The sequence below is a fragment of the Canis aureus genome, chromosome 1 (assembly GCF_053574225.1).
Source record: "Canis aureus isolate CA01 chromosome 1, VMU_Caureus_v.1.0, whole genome shotgun sequence".
Taxonomy (NCBI): domain Eukaryota; kingdom Metazoa; phylum Chordata; class Mammalia; order Carnivora; family Canidae; genus Canis; species Canis aureus.
In genome coordinates this window covers 55562852-55588556 of record NC_135611.1, presented here as the reverse complement: position 1 = coordinate 55588556, position 25705 = coordinate 55562852, and the positions used below count along the sequence as shown (strand labels likewise).

At 47.5% G+C, this 25705-nt stretch overlaps 1 protein-coding gene and 1 long non-coding RNA gene across 6 annotated transcripts in view; one reads left to right on the top strand and one right to left on the bottom strand.

The window, feature by feature from the left end:
• Nucleotides 1-1965: 1965 nt before the first annotated feature.
• On the bottom strand, nucleotides 1966-15378 carry LOC144315291 (uncharacterized). Its single transcript, XR_013381038.1, has 3 exons — nucleotides 14561-15378; nucleotides 6318-6479; nucleotides 1966-5234 (listed from the first exon to the last, which is right to left on the bottom strand). It is a non-coding gene; the product is annotated as an uncharacterized LOC144315291 (long non-coding RNA).
• The window catches only part of UNC93A (unc-93 homolog A), a 39958-nt gene continuing 29035 nt past the window's right edge, over nucleotides 14783-25705 (top strand). The window contains exons 1-2 of one of the 5 annotated variants that reach the window (XM_077899723.1): nucleotides 14783-14916; nucleotides 16938-17088. The gene's annotated coding sequence lies outside the window, so the exon portion shown is untranslated. Of the gene's footprint in view, nucleotides 17089-18229; nucleotides 18368-19544; nucleotides 19564-25705 lie in introns of those variants that run through there. The other 4 variants (XM_077899727.1, XM_077899724.1, XM_077899726.1 and 1 more) reach the window with 4 other exon arrangements.

Here is a 25705-nt window from a genome sequence, read left to right as displayed (position 1 = left end):
AGGTGCAGTGACCACGTGTCCATCTGCAGCCTGGTTACAGATCACGGTCATTTCCTTCTGCTGCCCTACTTACACACCCCTACCCCGTGGTCCTTCCATCTCACACATTGCGTCCCGGCTCCATGGGAAAGCCATTTGGTGCTACGTCCTGTAAACTACCCTGTCAGGGGGGTGGGCAGTTAATCTCTTCCTCCACCGTGGACACAGACCTGGGTTCAAGCCCAGGCCTCATCTGTGGCTGGATGGATGACCTCTGGCACCTCTGGCCTCACCCTGGTGAGTGGCCTCACCCTGCACACACTCAGGGCATCCCTCACACCCTCTGACAAGCTCACTAGGGCTAACACTGTCCGTGTATGTGGGTCTTGTGAAGCTGGCGTGTGCCAAGTTCCCGTTGTCCTGCCAAAACCCCTTTCTTGGGGCTCCCTGTTAGGACCAGGACCAGGACCAGAGGCTGGCCCCGCCGCCTCCTCCCTGTCTGTGGGTCAGCCGCTGGCCGGGGGAATGTTGGTCACTGCTGGGGCAGCTGCTGCTTCAGGATGTCGGGCTCTGTGAGGGTTCTATCCGTCCATCTAAAACCTTTGGATCTTTTTCCTTCTTCCAGAAGATTCTCAAGGCTGCCCCCAAAACACAGAAGGCTGTCCAGGAGTTGCACCCCAGACGTGGGCTGTGCTGACCCCTGGTGGCCACTCCCCGTCCCCAGGACATCCCACGCAGCCTGCCATCTTAGGGTCATTGCTGAAGCCCTGCAGAAGCAAAGACAGAGGGACAGGAGAGAAAGGACAGGGGTCATGGGGGAGCCCGGGATGAGGAACTTGGAGGTTTGTTAGAATCTGGGCTCCGGCAGCGTCTCTGTCAAAGGACAGAAGAAGAGAAGGGCTTTGAGTTCCTATGGGGGGCAATGGATGGGGAGGCAAATACACAGGGGAGAGTAGGGGGAGGGGGAGGGGTGTACAGGGGAGGGGGCTGTGTGCACAGGGAGGAGGGGCGGTATGACCGGTTGGGGTGGTGTGCATGGGGGTGGGGGACGGGGCTCCCAGTGGAGAAGGGGTGGTGTGCACAGGAGGGAGGGCGTGGTGTGCATCGGGGAAGAGGGCAGCGTGCACAGGGGAGAAGGGGCCGTGTGCACGGGGTTGGCTCTGTGTGTCCTCAGGTGCCCTCTCTGGGGCAAGTCTGCACTTGTCCTGAATTGAGAATCGCCCTGCCCTTCCTCATGGGGAGAGGATGGAGAGTTTTTCTGCATATGCCTCTCTGCTGCCTCGGCTCTGGATGCTCCTATAGCGAGGGCGGGCCAAGGTGGGGCCCCCTGAGCCCCGGAGCTCACAGAGGTGCAGTGCAGCCCCTGCCCTGGGGTTTAACCCTTCTCGGGCCGATGGCCCATTCTTAGTGTCTTCTGAGCCGTCAGAAGCCATGGCCTGGCTCTGGGGAAGTCACAGAAGTGTGCACACTTGCCAAACCAACCGGTTTCCCCTGGCTTACACATGCACTCCCTCCCACTGAGACCACGGAGACACACGGCCCTCAGGAGGCTCGCGGCCCAGCCTCAGTCCTGAGGGACTCTGCACACACATGGGGCTCCCCGGAGCCACGGGCTCTAGTACCCCGAAGAGGCGTCTTTCTTTCAATTTGGATCTAAGCTAAATTCTCTGGGATCAGGGCAAAGGGCACAAAGATGGGCTCCAGGAACATTGCCGCTGCAGGAATTTGAGAATATTATCAGTTGCAGGCAAGATAAGAACTTTTTTCCCCAAAGCTAAGAAGTTTCATAAGACTCAAAAAGGAGGCCTTTTCCTGACACTGCTGACACATTCTCACTCTGCGTGGGACCATTCAGGGACCTGGGGGGCCGTCTGTTCAGTAACACCCAGCCGGAGGTGTCACTGGGCCCCCCAGGCTCAAACTCTTCCTGAAAACCATCTTTCAGATGTTCACACACAGACACTGTGCACAGAACGGGTCGTACTGTTCAGATTTGCCATGCGTTGCTAACGTCCTGTCCTGTGTTCGTGACCATTTTAGGCTACGGGCTTCCAGGAATCAGAAAACGTTCTCCTTGATTCTGTACTTTTTTTTCCCCTTGATTCTGTTCTGAGTGGGACCCTAACGATGTGTCCAAGATGTACAGGGCGTCTGCAGAAAATATTTGGATAGTTTGCTTCAGGCAGGGCATTGCCACAGAGGCAGCGGAGGGGAGTGTTTGCAAGAGCTTACGGCACCCTGGCCTGGGTGAGATGCCCAAGGATCCTGGTTGAATCTGGGAAAATAAGATCACATGGAATAATACCTTAAAACTAATACCCGGCAACACACAATTTATGGTGAAGTCGTGGAATAAAACACGTTCTCAGACAAGTCCAAGAAAACAGAGGCCGTCGTGAGCTCGAGAAAGCTGCGCACTGGACGTTTGCACTGGACGAACCCCAGTGGCCGTGTCCTTCAGCTCCTGCCCTGGCCTTTCCTGGCCACCCACTAGTTTGGGGTCTGCAAATCCAGCTCCTCTGTCTTGGAAGCTACAGAGACAGCTGCGTATTCGATGTTGAGAAGCAGAGAACCGGGTCCCACCCTCAGCAGAATAACCTCCTGCCTGGGGGAGCAGCCTTGTGGCCGCCCGCATGGGCCCCTTCATGCCGACGGACGGTGCCCTTACAGGACTTGCAGAGTATGGAGCCAGGACGGGGACAGACTCCTACCTGCTGATGAGAATGAAAGCTGTGTGCTCTACGGGGAAAGCGCTAAATGCATGATGGTCGCATCCTAATTGCTGTCCCCAGCGAAGGCAGGGGGCACCCTTACATCCAAACAAAACTGTGCCATTCAAAGCTTTATTCCCTGCTTTGATTGAGGTTTCTCCTCAAAAGTCTTCATGTGCCTAACCAGGCAAGGAGGAGCTCCCCACAGGTTTGGTCCTGCCGTTTGGGAATGACAATCATTCCAGTCTTAAAGAGAGTCAAGAAAGCCTGAGGCAGGCTTGGTTTGCAGACCGTGAGCAGTTGTGTTTGTGGAGCACGCAGTTGGGGTCACACCAGCTCCCGGGAGAACAAACTGCAAGGCCCGGAGTGCCTGGGGACCTGGACTCCCAGACCGGGCATGTGTGGGGACCTGCCCAGGCCCATGCTTCTGTGCAGCGGGTGGATGGGGCTGGCGGGGCCTCCTGTGTGCAGGGTGAGTCTGGACCCCAAACGAGGGCTGGAGCTTGCAGGGGACACAGGTACCAGAAAGTCCCCACTGAACAGCTGCACAACACACCACCCCAAAAATGCCTCTTTGGCACAAGGATTATTTTGCGAAACAGCAGCTACGGGGAAACTCTGAAACAGAGAAGTTGCCTGTTTGTAGGGGACAATTATATTTGTAAAGGAGATCTCCATCTGTGGGGCTGTCTCCCTCCTGCATTAGGAAGAGAGGACACGCAGTCACAAGGATCTTGTCAGTGGAGAAGACAACAGCTTCACCGCGTTGGCTCCTGGCCACTGCCCACGACTGCTCGCCCCACCCCATCTTCCTCTTGTCTTTAGCTAATGATGGTGGTTAAGCCCGAGCTCTGAGCCACTCTCCCTGGGTGTCTCCCATGCACACGTGCTTGGTTTTCCCTTGTAAACCTGTCTCGGGATTTCCAGCTGAGAGCTTAGGAGGGTAAAGGAAGAAATTTCTTTCTCCCCTACACGATCCAAGGTCAAGCATCATTTTTATGAAGGAGAGCTGGAAATTCAGACCTCTCCTCCTTCCCTCTGGGCGATTGAACAATGTCAACTTTAGCAAATCTGCATAATAAAACTGGAAGTTGTATAAGGTGGATAAGTTATTCCTCCCCACCGTCTGGATTTATCAAGCATCTGCCAGAGGTGGAGAACCTGAAGAGCCATGTGAGGAAGACACAAGGTAAACTGAGGCATAGGAACCATTTTACGAGTTGATTTGAGCAACATTGATTTCAATTGGGCAGCAACAGACCAAAAGCGGTTGGCAGCCCTGCGCCCACCTGGCCTCCTTGAGGAATAAAGTTAACAATCTCTGTCTCCTCTTATCTTCCATACGTGAGGGGCTGACCGAGATTTTAGCACTAGCGCCACTCTAGGGTGCATCCGAGTTGAGTGGCTCTGGTCTTCTGGTGAGACTCATAGGATACGAGGCCAGGTCTGAATAGCTGCTGGGCTGTTCACTGGTTTCTGCTTCTCTACGTGCATGAGACCTTGTGCTGTCCTGCCAAGGTCGGGAACTCCGGCTTCAGACCCGGAGAGAACACAGCGCACGCGAGGCCACAGCGACGGCCACAAGAGGGATACAGACACACAACTGGTATCAGATAAATTGAAGACTGTGCCCAAAGGGGCATCAGCCTGGTTTGGCCAAGTGGCTAGTCTGTCAATTTCTTGCGCTTGCTAGGACACTAGTGGCTGGATCCGGGGACAGCAGGTGGACTGCTCTGATACGGACTTTAAAGCAACCTGTTATTTAAAACCAACTACGCAAGAAAGCCTAGGGACCTCTGTCACGCAGCAACGGCCCTGGTGGGGGACTCAGCGATGGCTACCAGACTCAGGGAGCTTTGTCTTCCTTGCATTAACAGACAGAAAAATAAAATAGCAAGAAAGCAAAGGGAGGAATAAAGGCTTCATGTTGAGGATGAAGGTCCGCATCTGTGACCTTGGGAGAGCCGTGACCTCTCTAGTCAGTTTTAATTCGAGGTCTGTAGCTGGTGAGAGTTCCCAGTGTTTCAAGGAGCCCTTCTAATTGTGAGACCTGGACCTAAGGTGCAAGTCCCCGGCTTGGCTGCCCCCTGGGTGGTGGTGGGACCTGGTGTGGCCCCTGCAGAGAGGCTCAAGTCCAGTCTTGTTCTGCAAAGATGAGGCACCTTTGCCAAAACATCAGAGCAAAGCAGTTGCTGCAAATGGCAAAAAGGCTATTTTTAAATGGCTATGATTAAAGATATGATAAGAGTGCATTTGATAAGGAAATGTAGTTATTGCTGTGGCGGTCAGCAAATGAAGATCGTAAGTGGACAAGCTGGGTACTGACAAAGCTCTACGAAGCTCAGACAGCTTCTGGGTTCCTAGGCTGGTAACGAGCATCCAAGCCCACGTAACCCAGGGCGGCTACATCACCTCCTGCTCGACAGCGCTTCCCCACGAAGCGACATGCTGCGTAGGCGTGCTTGGCTCGACATCTCTTCTTCGGCCAGGGACCTTCTGGGAAATCTCCAAGTTAGTCTGAGGTCACAAATACTCCATGTAGAGCTAGATTTGGGACAGTTGTCAAAATGTCAGAAAGTTTGAACATTTGATCAAATAGGATCACAGGTCATTATGGAAATAATGCTTAATTATCTATTGAACCCAGCTGAATGTAGACATGGAAAATGCTTAATTATCTAAAGAACCAAACTTATTGCTAAAGGCAAATACAGAAGGCTACACCGTTATGAAGAAGACTCAGATGCTTTGTGGAGCAGACCCGTCATCCCACACACTCAAAGACCAGACAAGGATGGGAAGTCAGGACACTCTGGTGACAAAGGCAATCTTTGCTTTCCAGGCAGGTTACCAGAAAAGTAAAGAAAACCATTTCACAATCTCTTATCAAAAGCAGACCAATCGTCCAAGAAAACTTTGTTCTCTTAACAAGAGAAAAACAAATTTTCATTTTGCGCCCATGTACTTTGATAGCAAGACTCATTCTTTAACGACTTAAATCCGCTGTGACCTCAGCCAGCTTGGTCACATGCAAAATTCCTTTTCCACGTTTCCTTTTCTACAAACCTTCTACAATGTCTTTATATCCATTCAGGGTTTGTTCCTCATTCTGGAACAGCTAGTCATTCCACCTTGGGACAGAATTACTCACTTTTCTCCTTAACAACGCCAAAAACAAACCTGTCCTTCACACCTTTCCTCATGAAAAGGCAGTCTACTTCCCTTAGACAGAGTTTTTCTTTCACTCTGATTATTTCTAGTGGTTTTTAATTATACGTAGTGATTCCACATTTTAACCCTTAACATCCTTCATTTCACTAAAAGCCAAGAAAAAATCGTGGACTCTGTTACACTGGGATTCTGGGGATTGGCAGGTTTATAAATACATCTCATAATTTCCTGAAGTATATTCTTGCTCATAGTAAATATTTCAACATTATGCAAAAATGTTTACGAATAGGCTCAAATAGCTTCCGTTCCTCTCTAAAAGTAGATAATCTGCATTTCAGTATTTCAACTTCTTTGGAAAAGATCAAGGTATTTAGTGACTGTACCATTTAATTCACTAAAATTTTAAGGTTCCAAGTTACCAAAAAGATTTAGGAAAATATTTTTAAGTAGACATACCATAAAATGTAATTATTCTTGAAAAGTATGTTCGGAGACTTTTATCTCATATCTATTTAATTTACTAGCTCTTAGTGGTTATAGGTAGATTGTTCGTGAAAATTTTAATGAGACATTATGAGACATTCCGTCATCTTCAGTTATTTCTCCTGCTGACAAATTCTGGAAGAGAAGAAACTTGAGTGCACTTGACTTTCAGTAAATTCAGGTAGAATAAAAGTTGTACATCACATTATATTTGATTATCAATGACTCTGAAGACATGCCTATTTCAATTAAAGCCATAAAATGCAAACTAGTTTTTATCTACTGAAGATTATCCTAGATCACACATACTTGAAAACTATTTGAGTTAGTTTCTATATTTCTGAAAGAATACTTCATTTTTATAAACACTTCTTTTTCATTAAGCCTAAAGGAGGTCACACAAGACAAGGGGCTTTGCCTGAGGCCAGGACCCCTGGAAGACAGCCACGATTAATGCCCCCGCCATGCCCCCACCCCGTGTGGGTCAGTCCCCTAGGTCCTCTGGTGCACCTGTGGTTATCAGAAGCCAGTCTGTGACTCGAGACTTCAGACCACGGATATCTGCAGGCCGTAAAAAACCTCTGTAACTGTGCAGGTGACACAGTGTGCTAGAAAAAAGGTGAGGCTCCGACATGAGGTCAGAGTCTGCACTCTCTGCCTTAGACTGCCAAGGCCCAGCCCTACCCGTGCCCTTCATGGGTCGGTCTCACAGACTGAAGAGCAGAATGTCTTTGACAAAACAGAAATCACGTGCAAGGAGAGCCCTGAGCAGAGAAGCAGCTTTCGGGTGGTCAGGAAACCTGCTTTTGGGGTTGGGCCTTCGTCTACCATCTAATAGCCCTCATTGCTAGCTCTCCGCTTTCATTTTCTTCTTTCACAAATGGTTTTTATTTTTATTTTTATTTTTTTTAAGATTTTATTTATTTATTCATGAGAAACACAGAGAGTGGAGAGAGAGGCAGAGACACAGGCAGAGGGAGAAGCAGGCTCCATGCAGGGAGCCTAACGTGGGACTCGAAACCAGGTCTCCAGGATCACGCCCTGGGCTGAAGGCAGGCGCGAAACCTCTGAGCCACCCGGGCTGCCCTTATTTTAAAAATTCATACTGTTATTCCATATTTTTCTGTTACTCTGAGCATGCCTACGGGTATGGTGCAAACTCTACCTCTACCAACTGTTGGTCACCTGACTGTTAATATCTTTGTACTAGTTATGTTCTCCAGAGACATAGGACTGGCTGGGGAACTGTAAGTTCACTACATCTATACTGCTCATGTGCTAGGTGGGGCAACACCTCTACTTCCTAGGATTGGCGTAAGAACATTATTAATAATCTATGTAAATCACCTGGCCAGGTAGCTGCTGGCAGGAAAAATTGCCCAGACTTAGCAGTGAGACAAACAAATGGTCTGGTGTCCTTTCAGCAAAATACTGAGACTGGGTGTAAGCCGTCGGGAGTGGTTCTACAGGAGTGTGTGCCTCATGGATCGATCTTTTACTGACTCTACGATTGTACAAGTCTGCAGGGATAATAAGCTAGCTTACTGAAAATGGATGCTAATGCAAATTATTTTTGTCCACAGTAAAGCAAAATGAGTTTTGTTCAGTAAAGAGGCAAAGATTTCCTGTAGAAAAGATCACCCCCAATGCTATTTTTTTCTTAGATATTTTAACCGATTTCACATCTATTAGAATATTTACTTCAGGGGCACCTGGCTAGCTCCATCAGTTAAGTGTCTGCCTTCAGCTCAGGTCATGATCTCAGCTCAGTGGGGAGCCTGCTACTCCTTCTCCCTCTTGCTGCACCCTCTGGCTTCTGCTCTCTCGATCTCTCTCTCTCTCAAAAAACAAAATCTTTAAAAAAAAGAAAATTTACTTCAACATTGTTGACTGTATTTCTGTATGTGTATTTGTGCTATATGTGTACACACACACATAAACATACAGTTGACCCTAGAACAGCACAGCTTTGCATGAATCCACTTATATATATGGATTTTTTTCAATAATTGCAGTACTGTAAATATATTTTCTCCTTTTCATATTTTCTTTTCTCTAACTTACTTTGTCATAAGAAAAAGAATTATATTTTGTATAATATGTGATAGTCAACCATCCACATGATTGGTAAAGCTTCTGGTCAACAGCAGGCTGTTAGTATGCTTTGTGAGTGATCAAAATTTATAACTAGATTTTCACCTGGGCAGGGGACTGGTGCCCCAACCCCCCCCCCCCCCAATTCAAGAGCCAGCTGTATGTGTTCTGTTTTTCCAATTCTCTTTTGAACTAGTTGTAACAGTCTGGCTCCCCCATTGATTAATGATGTGAATAAAATCTGTGATACGTGTCTGTTGAAAATTTGCATGAGAGTTATGATTTTATGTTTTTGGAAATCATGCTTTACCAATGCCCAGTGGATGAGCACAGACACTGCTGAGCCATAGAAGCATGCACACGGTGAGCAGCAGGGCTGTCCCCCAGACCCGAGTGGTCAGGGACTTCCAGGCAGAGTCAGCAGACATTGATATAAGGCTCCTGCCCACAAAGACACCAGGGGTGAAGGTGCTTCTGACAGGGCACCCATGCTGGGGACCTCTGCACTGCCCACTCAGGACCCAGGCTTTGAACCTGCCACACTGAGTAAAACACTTCCGGCACCCTCTCGTCTAAGCCTGGGGCCCCTGGTGGGCAGTGCAGCCTGGGGACATCTGGGCAGTGGGGCTGCCAGGGACACGCAGGGCTGGCTCCAACTCCTGCACCAGCCATGGCTCAGACTCTTTGCAAGAACGCCCTAGCTCCCCAGCTTTGGGGTGGACACCCACATCCTTGTGGCACCCACATCTGTGTGGCACCGGGTGACATCTGGCTTGTGTCTCAAAGAAGTTGTGGCTGGGAGGGTGAGGAGTAGTCCCAGACTCACACCCCATGATGACAGGAAACCACAAGGACTTACATAATCTATCACTGGGAACAGATTCTGGAAGCTGCTGGGCCCTTTTTGGGGGTTGAAAAATCTTTCTCTCTGGGTCTCTAGAGACTGTGAAAAGGAGAGCATCCAAGAAGGTCCTGGGCGGCAGGGGTCAGCCTTCTCGTCCTCCTTGCTGTGTGGAGGGTATTTGGGTGCCTCTTGAAGCCAGAAAGAGAGTGACTGTGAGCTGCCAGGTGAGGACAGGACAGAAGGAGCCCAGACCCCTGACAACCCAGGAGCTGCCCCCAAGCTGAGAGAGGAGGGAACGTTTCTGGGGTGAGTCAGTGGAGTTCACGGTCCTCAGCGCCAAGCCTAGCCTTAGGTGATGCACGCACGGGACACCCGCAGGAGAAACAGAATGACTTGGAGGATGTCCTCTCCAACAGGAGCAACAGGAGCAACAATCGCCTCTCCTGGAGACAACGGAAATCGTCAAATGCTAACTTTTATCCAACAATGAAAGTGTTAGAAGGCTGGCTTCACACCAACGGTTCCGGAGATGAGCGCCTGCGATGGTCCACAGATCAAATGACCAGGGCTAGTAACTGTAACGCACTTTCCATCTCAAACTTGGCCTGAGCTCTGGCATGACCCCGGCCTCTCCTCAAGTCTGTGCTGACATCATGTTGTATTAGTGTATAAATGCACAGCATCTCAATGGAGGTGTCAACAGGCTTTTGTTAAACATTATAAATTATACTATAGACATAAAAAATTGCAAGTGTTGAGAATACCAGCTGGCTCAGTTTATGTCACCTGTTATTTATCAGGAGGGATGAGGCAGTAAATGCAGCCTGATGAAGCTGACAGTGGCCTTGTCCCTACCACTGGGAGTGCCGCCCCGTGAGGACCGGCCCCAGCCTGGGAGGCCACCCCCACCCCCACTCCCTCCCAGGCCTGGCTGGACAACTCCAAAGGGCCAGCCCAGGGTCAGGGTCCCGGGTGAGCTGAGGCATTTTGGTGGGAATCCAGTATTCCTTCCTGGCTGGGCCTTCCAAGAAAATGCAGAGTGAGCCTGAGCTGAAAAGCAAACCTTGAAATCCCTCACCAGACCTTCCTGGAGAGGGACAGGGAAAGGCAAAGATCCCTGAAAATTCTATGCCTTTGGCAATGGCCGGATTTGGATGTTCTTTGGGAGCCAGTTTGTGCACATCTGGACAACTAAAGCTGTTTCCTCCCTGGATCCCTAACGCCCAGAAAGCGTGTCTGGATCCTCCCCCAGCTCCTGGCACACAGTAAATACGCCCTCCAAGATGAGTAAATAGCACTCAGGGATCTAAGTATGAGAAGCTGCCAAATGCGACAAGCTCTCGCAGAAGCAGCTGGTGGGAGGAAGCCGTGGCGCAGCCTGGCCGGCCGTCACTAGTGGACACGAGTGGGGCAGGGTCGCACAGTGCCAGAGGGTTGCAGGAAAAATCACGTTTGCAGGCAGGACTCCAGGTGAGGCAGATACAATTGCCTTCAGACCAGAGATAAACATGGGGCTTCCAATGACAGTCCCCACTGAGGTCACTGATGGTGCAGGACGTGAGCACGTTGGGTCCGATGGGAATATAGACGGCGCACCCGGGATTGAGGATTCAAACCTTAGAAGAGAAACAGGATTTCTTGGTAGAATTTTCTCTGAGGCAAAGTTATACTGCAAGTAAGTTTATAGTATGTTTTTGGTGCTTGAAAACATAAAGCAGACATTCCTCAGGCCCCACTATCGCTGGCGGCTGAGTGATAAATGAAGAAAGAACTGGTATAATGAGCTCTCCCCCGACAGAGATCCTTGGGAGAATCCAAACGTGACTCTCCCGAGAAGGGAAGCCGTCCCCGCCGGCCTCACACACAGAGGTCGGGGATCAGAGTTTTCCCGAGGTCTATCTGCAGGGGAAGCCAGCTGGGTGTCGCCTGGCCCTGGGACCATGCATGCTCTCCCCGGGCGGCCGTGTCCCAGCCACAGGGATGGCCTTGTGCCAGGTGAGTGCTCCCTGAACACCCCACCCCACGGGTGAAATCAGACCGGTGGTGGAAATCTGACTCGGGCTGGTCCTAATCTGCCTCCTTCTGTCCTAAGAATTTTGCTTTGGGACTGTCAGAACTGAAGCAGCCTTTGCTTAGGGATGCAACTGAAGGAAAAAACTAAAAAATGAGTTTTCTTGCTATGGAAGTAGAGCAGTAGCTGAATCTGGCAACCCGTCCTATCACGGCTGGCCCTGGACATGCCCATCAAAGGGCCCTCACGTTGACTTCACTGAGGTGGTGACAGTAGGGAACACAGATTCAGCTGTGATGGGCCAGCTTGGGAATCATATCCAAAGTGAACACCAGCCCTGTGTGTTGCCCCTTGCAAACCCACCCACTCTCTAGAGGCTTCTACTGGAGCTGAAGTCCCTGTAACTCCACCAGGAGGTCATCCCAGGGTGGGGAAGGGGAGCCCCAGGAGGCTGCAGTAGCCATCAATCCTGCCCCCCTGGAGCTGCCCGTGCAAAGTTAGGTCAGAAGAAGGTGGCCCACATCCTCCGTGACCAGGAGCTGGAACTAGCATGCATGCAGGACACGATAAGGTGGCCGACTTCATTTTCAATAAAAGACGACGAGGAGACTTGGCACTTGGAGCAGGCCTCCAACACTTGCTCCCTGGACTCAAAGAACACTCGAGAACACTCAGGGAGGCGCGTTAGAGATGGAGGCGTCCGGCGGGGGCCACTTCAATGGTCAAGCCAGGTCGGGCAGCTAACACTCCAAGAAGTGTGCATTTTCACACATGGTCGGCTTGTGGTGAGGGCACATTCCTGGAGGGGCCCAGGCTTGCCTGCTAGAAGGGCACACGGGAGCGGGGGAGGTCCCGGCCCCCGCGGTGAGGCTGCCTTCCTCCTGCAGGTCAAGTCGCCCTAACAGTGGCGCTCTCACAAGGCTCAGGGACAGCTGCGCCGGGGCTGCTCACCCTCCCGTGCACCTCCTGTGACCTGGGACCTCCTGATACCGCTCTTGGGGAGACAGGCATTTTAGCCTTCGGTTAGGGAGAAGGCTTAGCCCCACTCCCGGGAGGAAACAGTCTACCTCCAAGTGCAGATGCTGGTCCTCCAATGTCCTGAGAAAGAGGAATTAGACACTGTCCAGTCTTACCATTGGATTCGCGTGTAAACACGCATGTGATGTCACAGCCAAGCACCAAACAGGTTGGGACAGCTTTTGTTCTGGTGGCTGCAGTAGCGCTGTGCCCAGTGTGCACGGAGTCGTCAAGGTGGCGGGTTTGGACTTTGCTGGGGAGAAGCCGGCAGGCCTCGGATGGGCGCCCCACCATCAGACATCCACGCTCAGAGGAGCCTCAGCCGGTCAGCTGATCGGAGCTGACTTCCCCACATCTAGCTGGTTTTGGGGAGCCACACAGCTCCCGCTCAGCCGCTCGACCTGAGACGGTGGCAGGGGATGGCCGGGTCTGCCTCAGCACAGGTGCAAGCGGTCATCGTGAGTGTGCTGGGGGTCATGAGGAAGTGAACCACTGTCTCATCTATGTCACATGGGGGGATCCTCACGGCAAGTCCTCTCCTGGGGGATTTTATAACCGGCCCTGTGCTCCCATGGCAAACAGTTCCGTGTTGTCACTGAAAAACAACATATTTTACAAAGGACCGTGAGGTTGATGGGGAGCTTTCCTTGTTGCCCAAATCCCAGGTAGTTGTGTGGACTCGCGTGTGAAAGTGAAGGTAGGTGAGGTGGTAAGAGAAACAGGTAGCTTGGCGGTATATCCGGAGTACATCATTTGTGTAATAAACCCAGCCCTGAACTATGCTTGCTCCCTCACTCCCCTCATTGCCTACCAGCTAGGGAGGAACAGGGTAAACACTGACACACACACACACACACACACGTGCATGCACACACACACACCCATACATGCCCATACATACTCACAGGCAAATATGCACACACTTTCATGCAGATATGCATGCACACACACCTATGTGCACACACACATGCACAATACACATGCATATATGTGCATGCATACATACCCATACATGCTCACACGTACACACACCTACACACACATCTGTGTGCACACACTCATACATGTACATGCACATGCACAGACATCTGTGCATGCACACATGCATCTGTGTGCACATATTCATACATGCATGCACACCCCTACATATATATCCTACATATATGCACATGTGCACACACATGTAAGTACACATATACACGTAAGCACACACATAGAGACATGCATACACACACCTATCTTTATTCTTTGGGAGTGGGTCTGAAGGACAAGAGACAAGGTTTCAGAGACCCCTCACTAAGATGAAAGAGAAGTTATAGCTGCTTAGTTATTGAAAGCGTGTGGTAATAAGGAAGAGCTCCGGTAAGTGACACCAATCCTAACTTTGGATGCCAGAAGCACAGGGGCTTGCAAAAGTTTCAATAAATTGGCTCTTCCGGACACCAGGCCACATCAGTAAATGACTTTATAGTGGAACTCACAGAATGTTCAGTCCCTTCTGGGAAGGTTACGCTCACAAGTTATGCATTCTCTTATTCTGGTAGAATCGATGTTCTAAATCCAAAAATATTTACTGCATGCAGAGTATAAACACAGGGCCAAACGCCGGTCAGACCCCAGGCCCCCTGGCTGCAGATGGCCAGACCCCGGGTGCTCCCCAGCTTCCCCGCCTGGCCCCCTGCAGAGTACCCACGGCTCCTCCAGACGCCAGAGCCCCCATGAGGCTGCAGGACGTGCACAGACATTTCAAGCCCCCGACCACCTTGAGTGCAGCAGAGGAAGGCTTTTCTATGGGTTTATTTTAAACTGTACATCATATTTTCTGCGGTAGACCTGGAGGACCAGAGGCTCCTCGGCACGGTGACGGCACCAGTGGGTGCTCAGTAAAGAGCTGCTGAGAAGGGGTCAAACATGCAGCTCTCAGAACACAAAGGAACCGCCTTGGGGAGGCAGTGAAAGGGCTGCTTGGCCCATCCAGTCTGCTGAGGGGCAAGGGAAAGATGCAGGTAAGAAACTTGTCTGAAGGCCAGGAGCGTGACCGCCCCTTAAATCCCTGCTCCCATCCCACTTCACAAAACAGAGCTCAAGCCATGGCCACCAGGGATATAGCAAATACCATGACATAGGCTGAACATAACATGTTTAAAAACCAAGATATTAGGGGTTACTTGGAAAAACCCAATTTTGCTTGTAGAACCCCCACACAGCTCATTTTCCCAAGAAAATTCGGTCCCGAGTCCAGGGGCCCACCTGCTGTCCAGTTCAGAAGGCCAGCCGCCCCAGCAGGTGCACTACCCTCTCTCGGCTGGCTAAGAACTCTCAGGAGACGTCTCCGTGCAGAGGTTCTTGGGTTCACAGCAGCTGGGCATCCTCCTTGGGAACGCCCGTCATGCAGCCCCACTGGCCGAACCCAGGCCCACGCTGTAAGCACAGAATTCTTACTCACCTTGTGAGTCACAATCCCTCCGGGTTCTCAAAACACATCATCAGCCTGATTTCTCCTCCACAGAGCAAAAGTGTACTTCCCCACCCCGTCGTGGCCTGCAGTCCCACTGCGCGTCCCTGTCACAGAGGGGCAGGAGCTGCTTCTTGACTGAACAGCATAAGTAGGGACGTGGTTTATCTCCCAGACAGGGGGGCTCTGTTCCTCGGGGGGCAGAAAGCACCATCTGATCATGCCGGCCACCCCTGAGAGCAGGCCCCAGCCGTCTGGGGAGGGGGCCCTGTCTTCTCTCCACCGCACGTCTGTCTGTGGCCAGTGCAGAGCAGGACTCGGAACAGTAGCAGAATGTGGGGAGCCCTCTGTGCAGCTGGCTGCCAGGCTGCCTCCGGGGGCCCAACCACACATCTCACTTCTTTTCAGCTTAGCACAGACAGGCCAGGCTCAAGGAGCTGCTGATCCCGTGTGGGACCAGCTCAGGGATAAGCGATCACGGAGCAGCAGGGTCACAGGGGCAGGATCGCCTGCTTCCAAAGGATGGCCTGCTCGGCATGCGGGGCAGGGCAGGACGGAGAGTTAGGCTCGTGTGGAAACACAGGAAGCGTGAGTAGGGCTGCTGGCAGCTCCGGTGGTTTCTGGTGGCCTGTTTACATTTGCTTTGTAAACCACTGGCTTGGGGAGCAGGTGGGGCCTGAGAACATTCAAGAGAAGCTAAGAGGGGACTAGGTTAATGATTAAATCAGAGGCCTAAATGTAATCTGGAGTTTTAGTTTAATGTTTAGAGGTTTTTTTTTTTTTTAAAGATTTTATTTATTCATGAGAGACACACAGAGAGAGAGAGAGGCAGAGACATGGGCTGAGGGAGAAGCATGTTCCCTGTGGGGACCCCGATGTGAGACTCGATCCCAGGACCCCAGGGTCACACCCTGAGCCAAAGGCAGATGCTCAACCACTGAACCACCCAGGTGCCCCTGTTTAGAGTTCTTTGTAACAAAAATTCTTTATGTAAATCCATTTTCCTTTAAAAACCTGCATTCTTTTTAAAATTAAATGCTTTTTCTAAAAATACGAGAATAGTATACAGGTGCCTCCAGTACAGGACACACGCTCCCTCCTTCCACACTTCTGTCATCCAGAGAAGGGTTTGTGTTGTGCCCAAGATTGCGAATCCGAGAAACCACCGAGGAGCCAACACCGATGCAAGCGCACGAGGGTTTATTAGCAAGCTCGCGCTTGGGTCCAAGTATACCCGACACAGCGGAGCAGGGACTTGAACCCTTAAGTGGGTTACAGCTGGGTTTTTTATAGGCTGGTCTAGGGGATTTTCAGAAGGGGTGGAAGAATTTCTCAAGTTCTGTTTACATTCTGATGTGGGCTTTCAAGGGCATTGAGCTCTGTTCTCATTCTAATATGGGGCTTTCTACCACGGGAGTGGGCTCTGTTGTCTTTCTGATATGGGATTCTCTGCTGAGGACATTGAGGACATTCTGCAGTTTTTCCCATAAAGTTCAGCTCTTATTCACAGGGGCCTAAGATGGCTGTATTTGTGTTAATGCTAAACTTTAGGTGGGATGGCCTTATTTTTTCTCGGCCTCCACAGTTTGGTGTGAGTCTGCTTGTAGACTCACTGTACGTAGGTGTGCACATGTATGTTTCTGTGTGCTTATATTCACATACACATATCCACATGTGTGTATGCTTTTTCCTTTTTTCTTTTAACTCCTTTAATTTCTTAATTTTTCATTGAAGTATAATGAACACACAGTGTTATCTTAGTTCCAAGTGTACAATATAGAGAGTTAACACTTCCATATGCGACGCAGTGTTCATCTCCCTGTGTGCACCCCAACTCCCGTCAAGGCCTCTCCCCGTCCCTCTCCCCCTCTCCCTGTCCCACAACCACCAGTGGTCTCTACAGTTCAGAATCTGCTTGCTTTTGTTTCTTTTTATTTGTTATTTTGTTGTTGTTGTTTCTTAAGTTCCACGAGATGACTTTTTTTTCATTGAAATGAGCTTATGCTATTTTTGTTTGAAAACTAAGACTTCAGTAGGAGTCTTTATAAAATGTTCTCAGCCACGCCAGGCTCTCTCCCAGCCTACCTTTCCAAATCTTGCTGGCAGATCTTTTCCCTGAGAGTCAAGTAGTTCCCAGATAAGCAGCCCCAGGGACTTGTCATTTGCAAACAGGTTGTGTCACTTACTGAAGCGAAGGAGGTGTTGTGAATGATTTCCCAACACACTCACAAAAAGAGCAAGCCGGGGAAATGTCCAGCACTCTCCGAGATCTAAGAAGTCCTATGCCACGATGATGACGGGGACCAAGGAGGCACAAAACTAGGTAAAATCGACACGCGTGGCGTTACTTGGTCTGGGGACGGAATTCAAGCTTTGTGGATATTTGTGTGTTGTGGGATCAAAGGCACAGAATTATCTTTGGAGATTTACCAAGGTAATTTTTAACATCCCTGCAGCATTACCTGTGCAGACAAAGTAATGGGTTGAAAACTACCCAGAACATTCAGGTGTAATCACCACTTGGCCCGAGTTGGGGAACTGAGGTCAAATGTGTGTTTGGCCCTCGGCTGCCCCAGGGACAGGTCCAGCTGTCTTAGTGGCCCCCAGGGCTCAAAGAGATGGACCCGGTTCAACCAGAGGGCGTCGGACTCTGGTCCCCTGGGCTCACAAGATGCCAGGCTGGAACTTTCAGTTTCTGTGGGGATGAGGTGGGTCTGGGTCAACACCTGTGGAACCGAGCAGCTGTGTGAGTGGCACCTGCCACCCTGTCACCTTCCCCATAGGTTCTATCACGTGAGCTGCTTTATTTGGGGGACAGTGTGCACCCCCCCCGAACTCATGTGATTTCTCTATTTGCTTCGTGGTTTACTATCTGTTTCCTTCAGTGGCTTGAACTGTCGAGGGAACAGGGACCCCTGCCCACTGTCAGTGTGGTGGCCGTAGCACCCAGAACTGTCTCTGGCACAGGCCAGGCCCCAGCAAGTAGCTTGACTGCCTGCAGAAGGTGGCCGGGCTGCTCAACCAGCAGAAGGGCCACTGGACGGAAAGGAATGTGGAGAACAGAATGCTTGTGTGCTTGTGCCGGAGTGTGCACTAACCCAGCGCCTCCCTCACCCCACCCCCTCCCAATATGCAAGTATGGCATGAGGACTTTCCCCTCTCTGACTCAGTCCATGTTGCAGTGCTGGCAGGGCATGTGAAGGGCGTTCCCAGTGCTCGCCGTGGCCCGCTGGTCTCCTGTCTGGGACAAGATGAAGGGGCTTGGTCTTTCCCTTCAAGGGAAAAGGGAGGGTCTGCAGATTCCTGCCACAGATGCAGGCTGCAGTCAGGCCGCTTGCGTGGCCCAAGTGGAAAAGCATGCGAGGGACCCCAGGGACAGAGAAGAACCAGGATCTCACCACGGCTCCCAGGGCTGATGTGCCTCGGGAGCACTGTGAGTATAAAAAAATTTTGGAATATTTCAGGTCTTTCTCTGGGCCCTGATTCCACTGAGTTTGTCCTAAGGAAGGTCTGCGCTCTCTCTGATAAAGCTGAAGGGGCCTCGGCTGAGGGAGGACTGGATCCAGGAGGACTCCCACTTGCCTCCAGAGGACTGTGGCCAGGTGGGTCCTCACCCATGGGCCAGCAGGCCGGCCAGCCCCTCCAAAGCTTCAGCTACTTTGAAACACTTGCTACAAGATCAACAGAATGTTTGCTGAAGCCAGGGAGAAGAGAATATAAATTGGTCTCACTTAAAAAAAAGAAAAGGAACCAAATATATTAACCTTCAAAGTGTAAGAATGCCAAATGTGAGCAATAATTTGCTCCATTCCTTACAAATACGTTGCTCATCTTTACTAGATGAAAGTATAACTAATGAATGGGACAAATTTGAATTTGTGTGGTGCTGTTTTTATTAACAAAGATATCAGGTCTAAATGTCAAGAAAATTGATATTAATTTGCTTATCTAAGTAAGTTCTTCAAAAGAGCCCATCACTGAAGAGACTTCCCTGGAATTGAGAGTGATCTTTAGCTTCTCAGCAGGAGGTTTTTGCTGATGTTAACCTGTGATCCTCTAGAACTCACACCTCTGGGAGCTTCTGATGAGCTCAGCGTCGGCGAAACAGCGGCATCTAGTGGCTGGTACTATCCCCCGCCTGCCAAACTCTTGAGTCTATCTAGAACCTTCAATCTCAGCCTTCAGCCAGACACTGGGTCTTTCACTGAATACCCAGTGAGTGGTCATGAGGATTCAAACAGATCTACAAAACCATCTTTTTTTTATCCAAGTGATAAGGTATTGATGTTAAATGTAAGGCATGAAGCGCTTATTGGTATTTTGAGCCATTTATACCTAGATCTTCAGCCATTTGAGGCTCCCGCTGGCCCAGGTTCACATATCCAGTTAGGCGTTTCCATTAATGCTGAAGCTGGCCAACAAGTCAAGACAACTTTCGGGTTTCTGGAATTCCCCATTCTCATCTCGGTCCCAACCACATATCTGCAGGAATGTGTCAATTAGTGGGCACACACGTCTGAGGCTGGGGCCCTCTGGTTACGAGGAAAGCATTGTGGCTGCAACTAAACTCGTCCTCATCACATGAACAGTTTGGGCACAGTCCTGGTGGACATCTCTTAAGAAATATTTTGGGAAAGTGACATTGCTAAGATGATGACATAGGTCGTCCCTGCCTTGGCTCCCTGTCACAAGAACAACTAATGACTGTTGGAGAACACTCCTGAGGGAATCCTAGAACCCGGAGTGAGGCTGACGCACCGTCTGCTCATCACAGGCCAGGACAGATTGCATCAGCCAGGTAAGAGAAGCAGCCACACAGCCACATGTTGACCACGTCGCCTCTTCCCTAGACTAGCACCGCACCACGCGGAGAAGTCTGGATCATCCAGTGGGGAAAGGGAACCTGGGGTAACAACTAGCCTCCCCAGCACTGTGGGTCATTTTGTGGGCATCTCTAATCTGGTTTCATACTGTCGGGATTGCAGGGAATGTGCAGGGCTGGACCACTGGAAATCTGACCGTGGGTGGGAGGGTACGGCTTACCACAACCAGCACTGGGACCTCAGCAGACCATGCTCATGCATGCAGTACCCAAGTAGCAATCTCCACGAAGGTTTTGTTCGACTGCAAAACCAGGTCAGGGGTACGGTGTGACCAGGGAACTTGGTAGGGTGAGGATCTGCGGGATTTGGAGCCTCAAATCAGGAATTCTTCCCTCTCTCAAGTCCAGTTTGCCCCTGCCCAGGCAAGGTGCTGAGTCACAGCCCCACTCACTGTGCAGAGTGCCTTCTAGCCCCATTCGAGCAGAAGGGCTGGCAACAATTCCTGGAAGCTGTGCAGGCTCGAGCCAAGAGGCGGGCAAGCAGAGCTGATGGCCCCCAGAACAAAGCCAGTACTGAATGTGGATGCTTCCTGAGCTGCACACAAGCAGGGGAATTTATACACAGCCAAGTCCCAGGGTAGCTCTCAGCCCCTGCCAGCCAGACAGCTTGTTTGGGAAATTGAGAGTAGCCTGGAGCAGCTCTTTCTCAGGCACAGGGATTGAGACAGCCCCCCCCCCCCCCCCCCCCCCCGCAAAGAGTGCCTTCTAGCCCCATCTGGCCAGAAAGACTGGCAACAACTCCTGGAAGCTGTGCAGCACAGCTGCGCATGAGCTGAGAAGCAATCAGGCAGAGCTTTTTGCCCCCAGAGCAAAGCCAGTACCAAGCACAGATCCATCCTGCTGCACATAAGCAGGGAAATTAATACATGGTCAAGTCCCAGGGTGGCTCCCAGACCCTCCCAACCAGAGAGCTTGTTTGGGAAATTAAGAGAAGCTTTTCCTCTTCCTATCAAGGCATGGTGTGTGTGTGGGGGGACCAGGGCTGAGACATTGCCGCATCCACCTTGAAAAGTGTCTTCCAGGCCCATTTAACCAGAAGCTTTGTGACAACTCCTGGAAGCTGTGTGACCCAGCAGTGCTAGAGTGGAGAGAAGGGCAAGCACAACTGGTAGCTCGCAGAGCAAAGCTAGTTCCCTGTTCTTCCAGGGAACTTGGGGTGTGGGTTGGCTTGAGTTAAGATAAGAAACAAAGAACTTAGCCAGCTTTAGAGCTGCTTCTCCTACTGTTCCTGGCCATCCCTGCCACTGAATTCACAGCCCAGCTCGTCACTGAGTACAGCCTTCAGCCTGTTGGACCAAGCAACTTAACCAAACCATATGGGAAACTGCATAGCCCTCAATAATCCTACATATAGTGGCACTTGAATGGAAAGCCCAGTCAATGACTTCCCCGCTGACAAAACAAAATCAGGGGCCTCACATGACCAGGGAATTCTGGCCTGATTCAGGTCCCCAAATCATGAGCTATACAGGCTCTCATCCTGCCACTAATTCATAGCCCTACCTAGTACTGAATATACTACCCAGTCCTGACCATCTTGTAAATTCAACCAGAGAATCCAGCCAACCGTGGAACCCATCCTACGGCTTCTTGGATAGGGAACCAAACTAGCAGCCCTATTCAACTTTTCTCAACCAATAGCACAACTTCAAGTCTCATCCACAGAGCTGGAAACATTGCCTTTCCAAAAATAGACCATAATATCAGGGCTCATCTGCCAAGGACATTACCAGCAGACACACCCAGAAACCCAAACTGAACTGACTGGAGAACTGTCTCTGCCAAAGCAAACCTGTGACATCTAGAAGAGGAGCCCAATTACTCAAATGTATAGATACCAACATAATGAATCAAGGATCATGAAAAATCAGGTACATATGATAACATCAAAGGAAACTAATAAAGATCCAATAGCTGACCCTAAAGAAATGAAGATCTATGAAGTATAAGACAGAGAATTTAGAATAATCCTCTTAAGGAAGTTTAGTGAACTGCAAGAAAACAGACAGACAACTAAACAAAATTAGGAAAACAATGTATGAATAAAATAAAAAGTTCAATAAGGAATAGCAACCATCAAAACAAACAAACAAATGAAATCTTGGAGTCAAAAAATACAATAACTGAACTGATGAATTCAGTAGGTTTTAAAAGTAGACTCAACCATATAGAATAAGCAATCAGTGACCTGGAGGAAAGAACATTGGAAATTATTCAGTCAGAGGAGCAAAAAGAAAAAAAATGAAAGAATGAAGAAAGCTTATGGGTATTATAGAACACATTGAAATGAAATAATGCTCACATTAGGGAAATTCAAGGACAAGAGAAGGAGAAAGGAACAGAAAACATATTTAAAGTGACAATACCTGAGAACTTCCCAAACCTAGGGAGAGAAATGGACATCCAGATCCATGAGGTCCAAAGGATACCAAATAGGTTGAACCCACTTAGGACTACACTGAGAAACACTATAATTAAACTATCAACAGTCAAAGACAAGAAGAAGGAGAAGAAGGAGAAGAAGGAGAAGAAGAAGAAGAAGAAGAAGAAGAAGAAGAAGAAGAAGAAGAAGAAGAAGAAGAAGAAGAAGGTGAAGGTGAAGGAGGAGGAGAAGAATTATTATTTTAGGAACAGCAAAAGAAAAGAGAGAAACTACATACAAAGGAAATCTTGTAAGACTAGAAGCAGATTTCTTAGGCCAGGAGAAAATGGGATGACATATTAAAAAATACTGAAAGAAAATAACTGTCAACCAAGAATTCTATACCTGGTGAAGTGATCCTATAGGAACGAAGGAGGAATAAAAATATTAAAGAGATTCTCTGAATGGAAGTAAGGGAATGCTAATTAATATCAGTAAAAACATAAAAAGATAGTGCAAACCTCACTGGTAATGGCAGATATACAGCCATAGTTAGATTCTGCAATATGGAAGGAGTGGTGCATAATTCACTTACAACTCTAGTTTAAAAGTAATAAAAAATGAAAGTATTAAAAATAACCATAACTATACTAGTCTGTTATTAGTTATACAATAAAAAAATGTAAATTGCAATAGCAATATGCTAAAATGTGAAGGAGAAGAGAAGTAAGAGTATAAAGTTTATGACTTTTCTTGAGGTTGAGTCATTATCATTTTAAAATAAGATGTTATAAATTTAAGATAATTTATGTCAGCTTCATGATAACCACAGGGGAAAATCCTGTAGTAATTGTACAAAAGAACATGATAAATAAATCAAGGCATACCAATATCAAAAGACATTAAAACACACCAAAAAAGATAGCAGAATAGGAAACAAGAAACAACTGGTCTATAAAGCAACCAGAAAACAATTAACAAAATGACAAGAGTAAGTCTTTATTTATCAGTAATTACTTTAAGGTGATTGAGTTCTCCAAATAAAAGACATAGAATGGCTGAATGGATAAAGAACCAAGATCCAACAGTATGTTTTCAAAAAGGAATTCACTTTAGCCTTAAAGACACATATAGGGAGTAAAGGGATGGAAAATGACGTTTCAAACAAATGATAACAACACAACAAAGCAGGAGTAGCTATACCTACACTGGACAAAATAAACTTTAAACTAAAAATGTTAAAAAAGAGATAAAGAAAATTATTAAATGATTATAAAAGGGCCAATACATCAAAAAGATATAACAATTGTAAATATTTCTGCAGTCAATATTGGAGCCCCTAAATATATAAAGCCAAAAAGTAACAGAGCTTAAATAAGAAATCAACAGAAATACTATTATTATAGCTGGGGAATTTAATGTCCCCCTTCTCAACAATGGAGAGATCATACAGAGGATCAATATGAGAACAACAGATTTGAACAACACTATAGACCATATGGCCCCTAAGGACATATGCAGAGGATTCTATCCAACAATAGAATACACATTCTTCTCAGGCGCATTGATCATTTTCTAGAATAAACTATCTATTAGACCACGAAACAAGTCTTAGTAAATTGTAAATGATTGAAATTAAATCAAGTATCTTCTCTGACCACAATGTCATGAATCCAGAAATCAATAACAAAAGGAAAACTGGAAAATTTACAAACACATGAAAATTAAACAACACTCTCCTAAACAAGCAATGGATCAGAGAAGAAATTAAAGGAGAAATAAAAAGTGTTTTGAGACAAACAAAAATGGAAACATTACATATTGGAACCTGTGGAGTGCAAGATCCCAAATAAACAAGATCCCAAATAACAACAAAATTTTATGCCTTAAGAAACAAGCTGAACAAAAGTAGAAAGAAAGGAAATAATAATAAAGATTAGAGTACAAATAAATGAAATAGAGAATAGAAAACCAGTAGAAAAGATTAACCAAAGTAAGACTTGGTTCTTTGAAATGATAAACAAAATTTACAAAGCCCCACCTAACCAAAGAAACAAGAAAAAGGACCCAAATCAACTAAATTATAAATGGGAAATGAGACATTATAATGGATACTACAGAACTTCAAAGGATCTTAAGAGTCTATGATAAGCAACTACATGCCCACAAACTGGACAACCTAATAAAAATGGAAACTTTTTAAGAAACCTATAAACTACCAAGACTGAATAAGGAAGTTTAAAATTATGAACAGACAAATTAGGAAGGATATTGACTCATTAATCAAAAATCTCCCGGGGATCCCTGGGTGGCTCAGCGGTTTGGTGCCCGGGATCAAGTCCCGTGTCGGGGTTCCAGCATGGAGTCTGCTTCTCCCTCTGCCTTTGTCTCTGCCTCTCTTTCTCTCTCTCTATGTCTATCATGAATAAATAAAAAATAAAAAAAATAAAAATAAATCTTTAAAAAAAAAAAATCTCCCAATAAAGAAAAGCTCAAGACCAGATGGCTTTATCAGTGAATTTTACCAAACATTCAAAGAGGAATTCACACCAGTTCTTCCCAAGCTCTTCCAAGAAAATCAAAGGAGGGGGGCCATTCTCAAACTCATGAGGTCAGCATTATCCTGATACCAAATCCAAAAAAGGTCATTACCAAAAAAACAAAAAACAAAAAATCTTCAGGCCAATATCCCTGATGAATATCAATGCAAAAATTTTCAACAAAGTACTAGTAAACGAATTCAGCAGCACATTAAATGGACCATTCACCATGAGCAAATAGGATTTTCTGTTTGGAATGTGAGGATGGATAGTTTGACATATATAAATCAAGCATTGTGATACATCACATTAATAGAATGAAAGAAAAGAATCATATAATCATTTCAATAGAAGCAGAAACACTTGACAAAATTCAGTATTTATTCTGGATAAAAACTCTTAGCAAATTAAGCATGGAAAAAAATTTCAACATAATAAAGGCCATATGTGACAAGCCCATAGCTAATATCATGCTCAATGGTGAAAGGTTGAAACTTTCCCTTTAGGTCAGGAAAAAGACAACAGTGCCCACTATCACTGCTTCTATTCAACACAGTACTAGAAGTGCTAGCCAGAGCAATAAGGCAAGAAAAAAGAAATAAATACATACAAATTTAAAAGGAAGAAGTAAAATGTCTCTATTTTCAAATGACAGTATCTTATATATAGAAAATCCTAAAGGTTCAATCAAGAAACTATTAGATCTTATCAATGATTTCAGTGAAGTTGCAGGATCAACATATGAAAATCAGTAGCATTTATATACACCAACCACAAATTTTCAGGAGAGGAAATAATTGAAATTGGTCCCACTTAAAATAGCATCAAAAATAATAAAATATTTAAGGATAAATTTAAGGAGATGAAAGATCTGTACTTTGAAAACTACAAGAGCTTGATAAAATACATCAAAGGAGACACAAATAAATGGTAAAGTATCCCATGTTCATGGATTGGAGGAATTAATATTTTTAAAATGCCAATACTACCATAAGCCATCTATAGAATTATGGCAGTCTGTATCAAGATTCCAAAGGCATTTTTTACAGAAGTAGAAAAAAAAAACTTTTAAAATTTATATGGAATCACAAAAGACCCTCCAAAAGCCAAAGAAATCCTAAGAACAAAGCAGAAAGTATCATGCTTCCTGATTTCA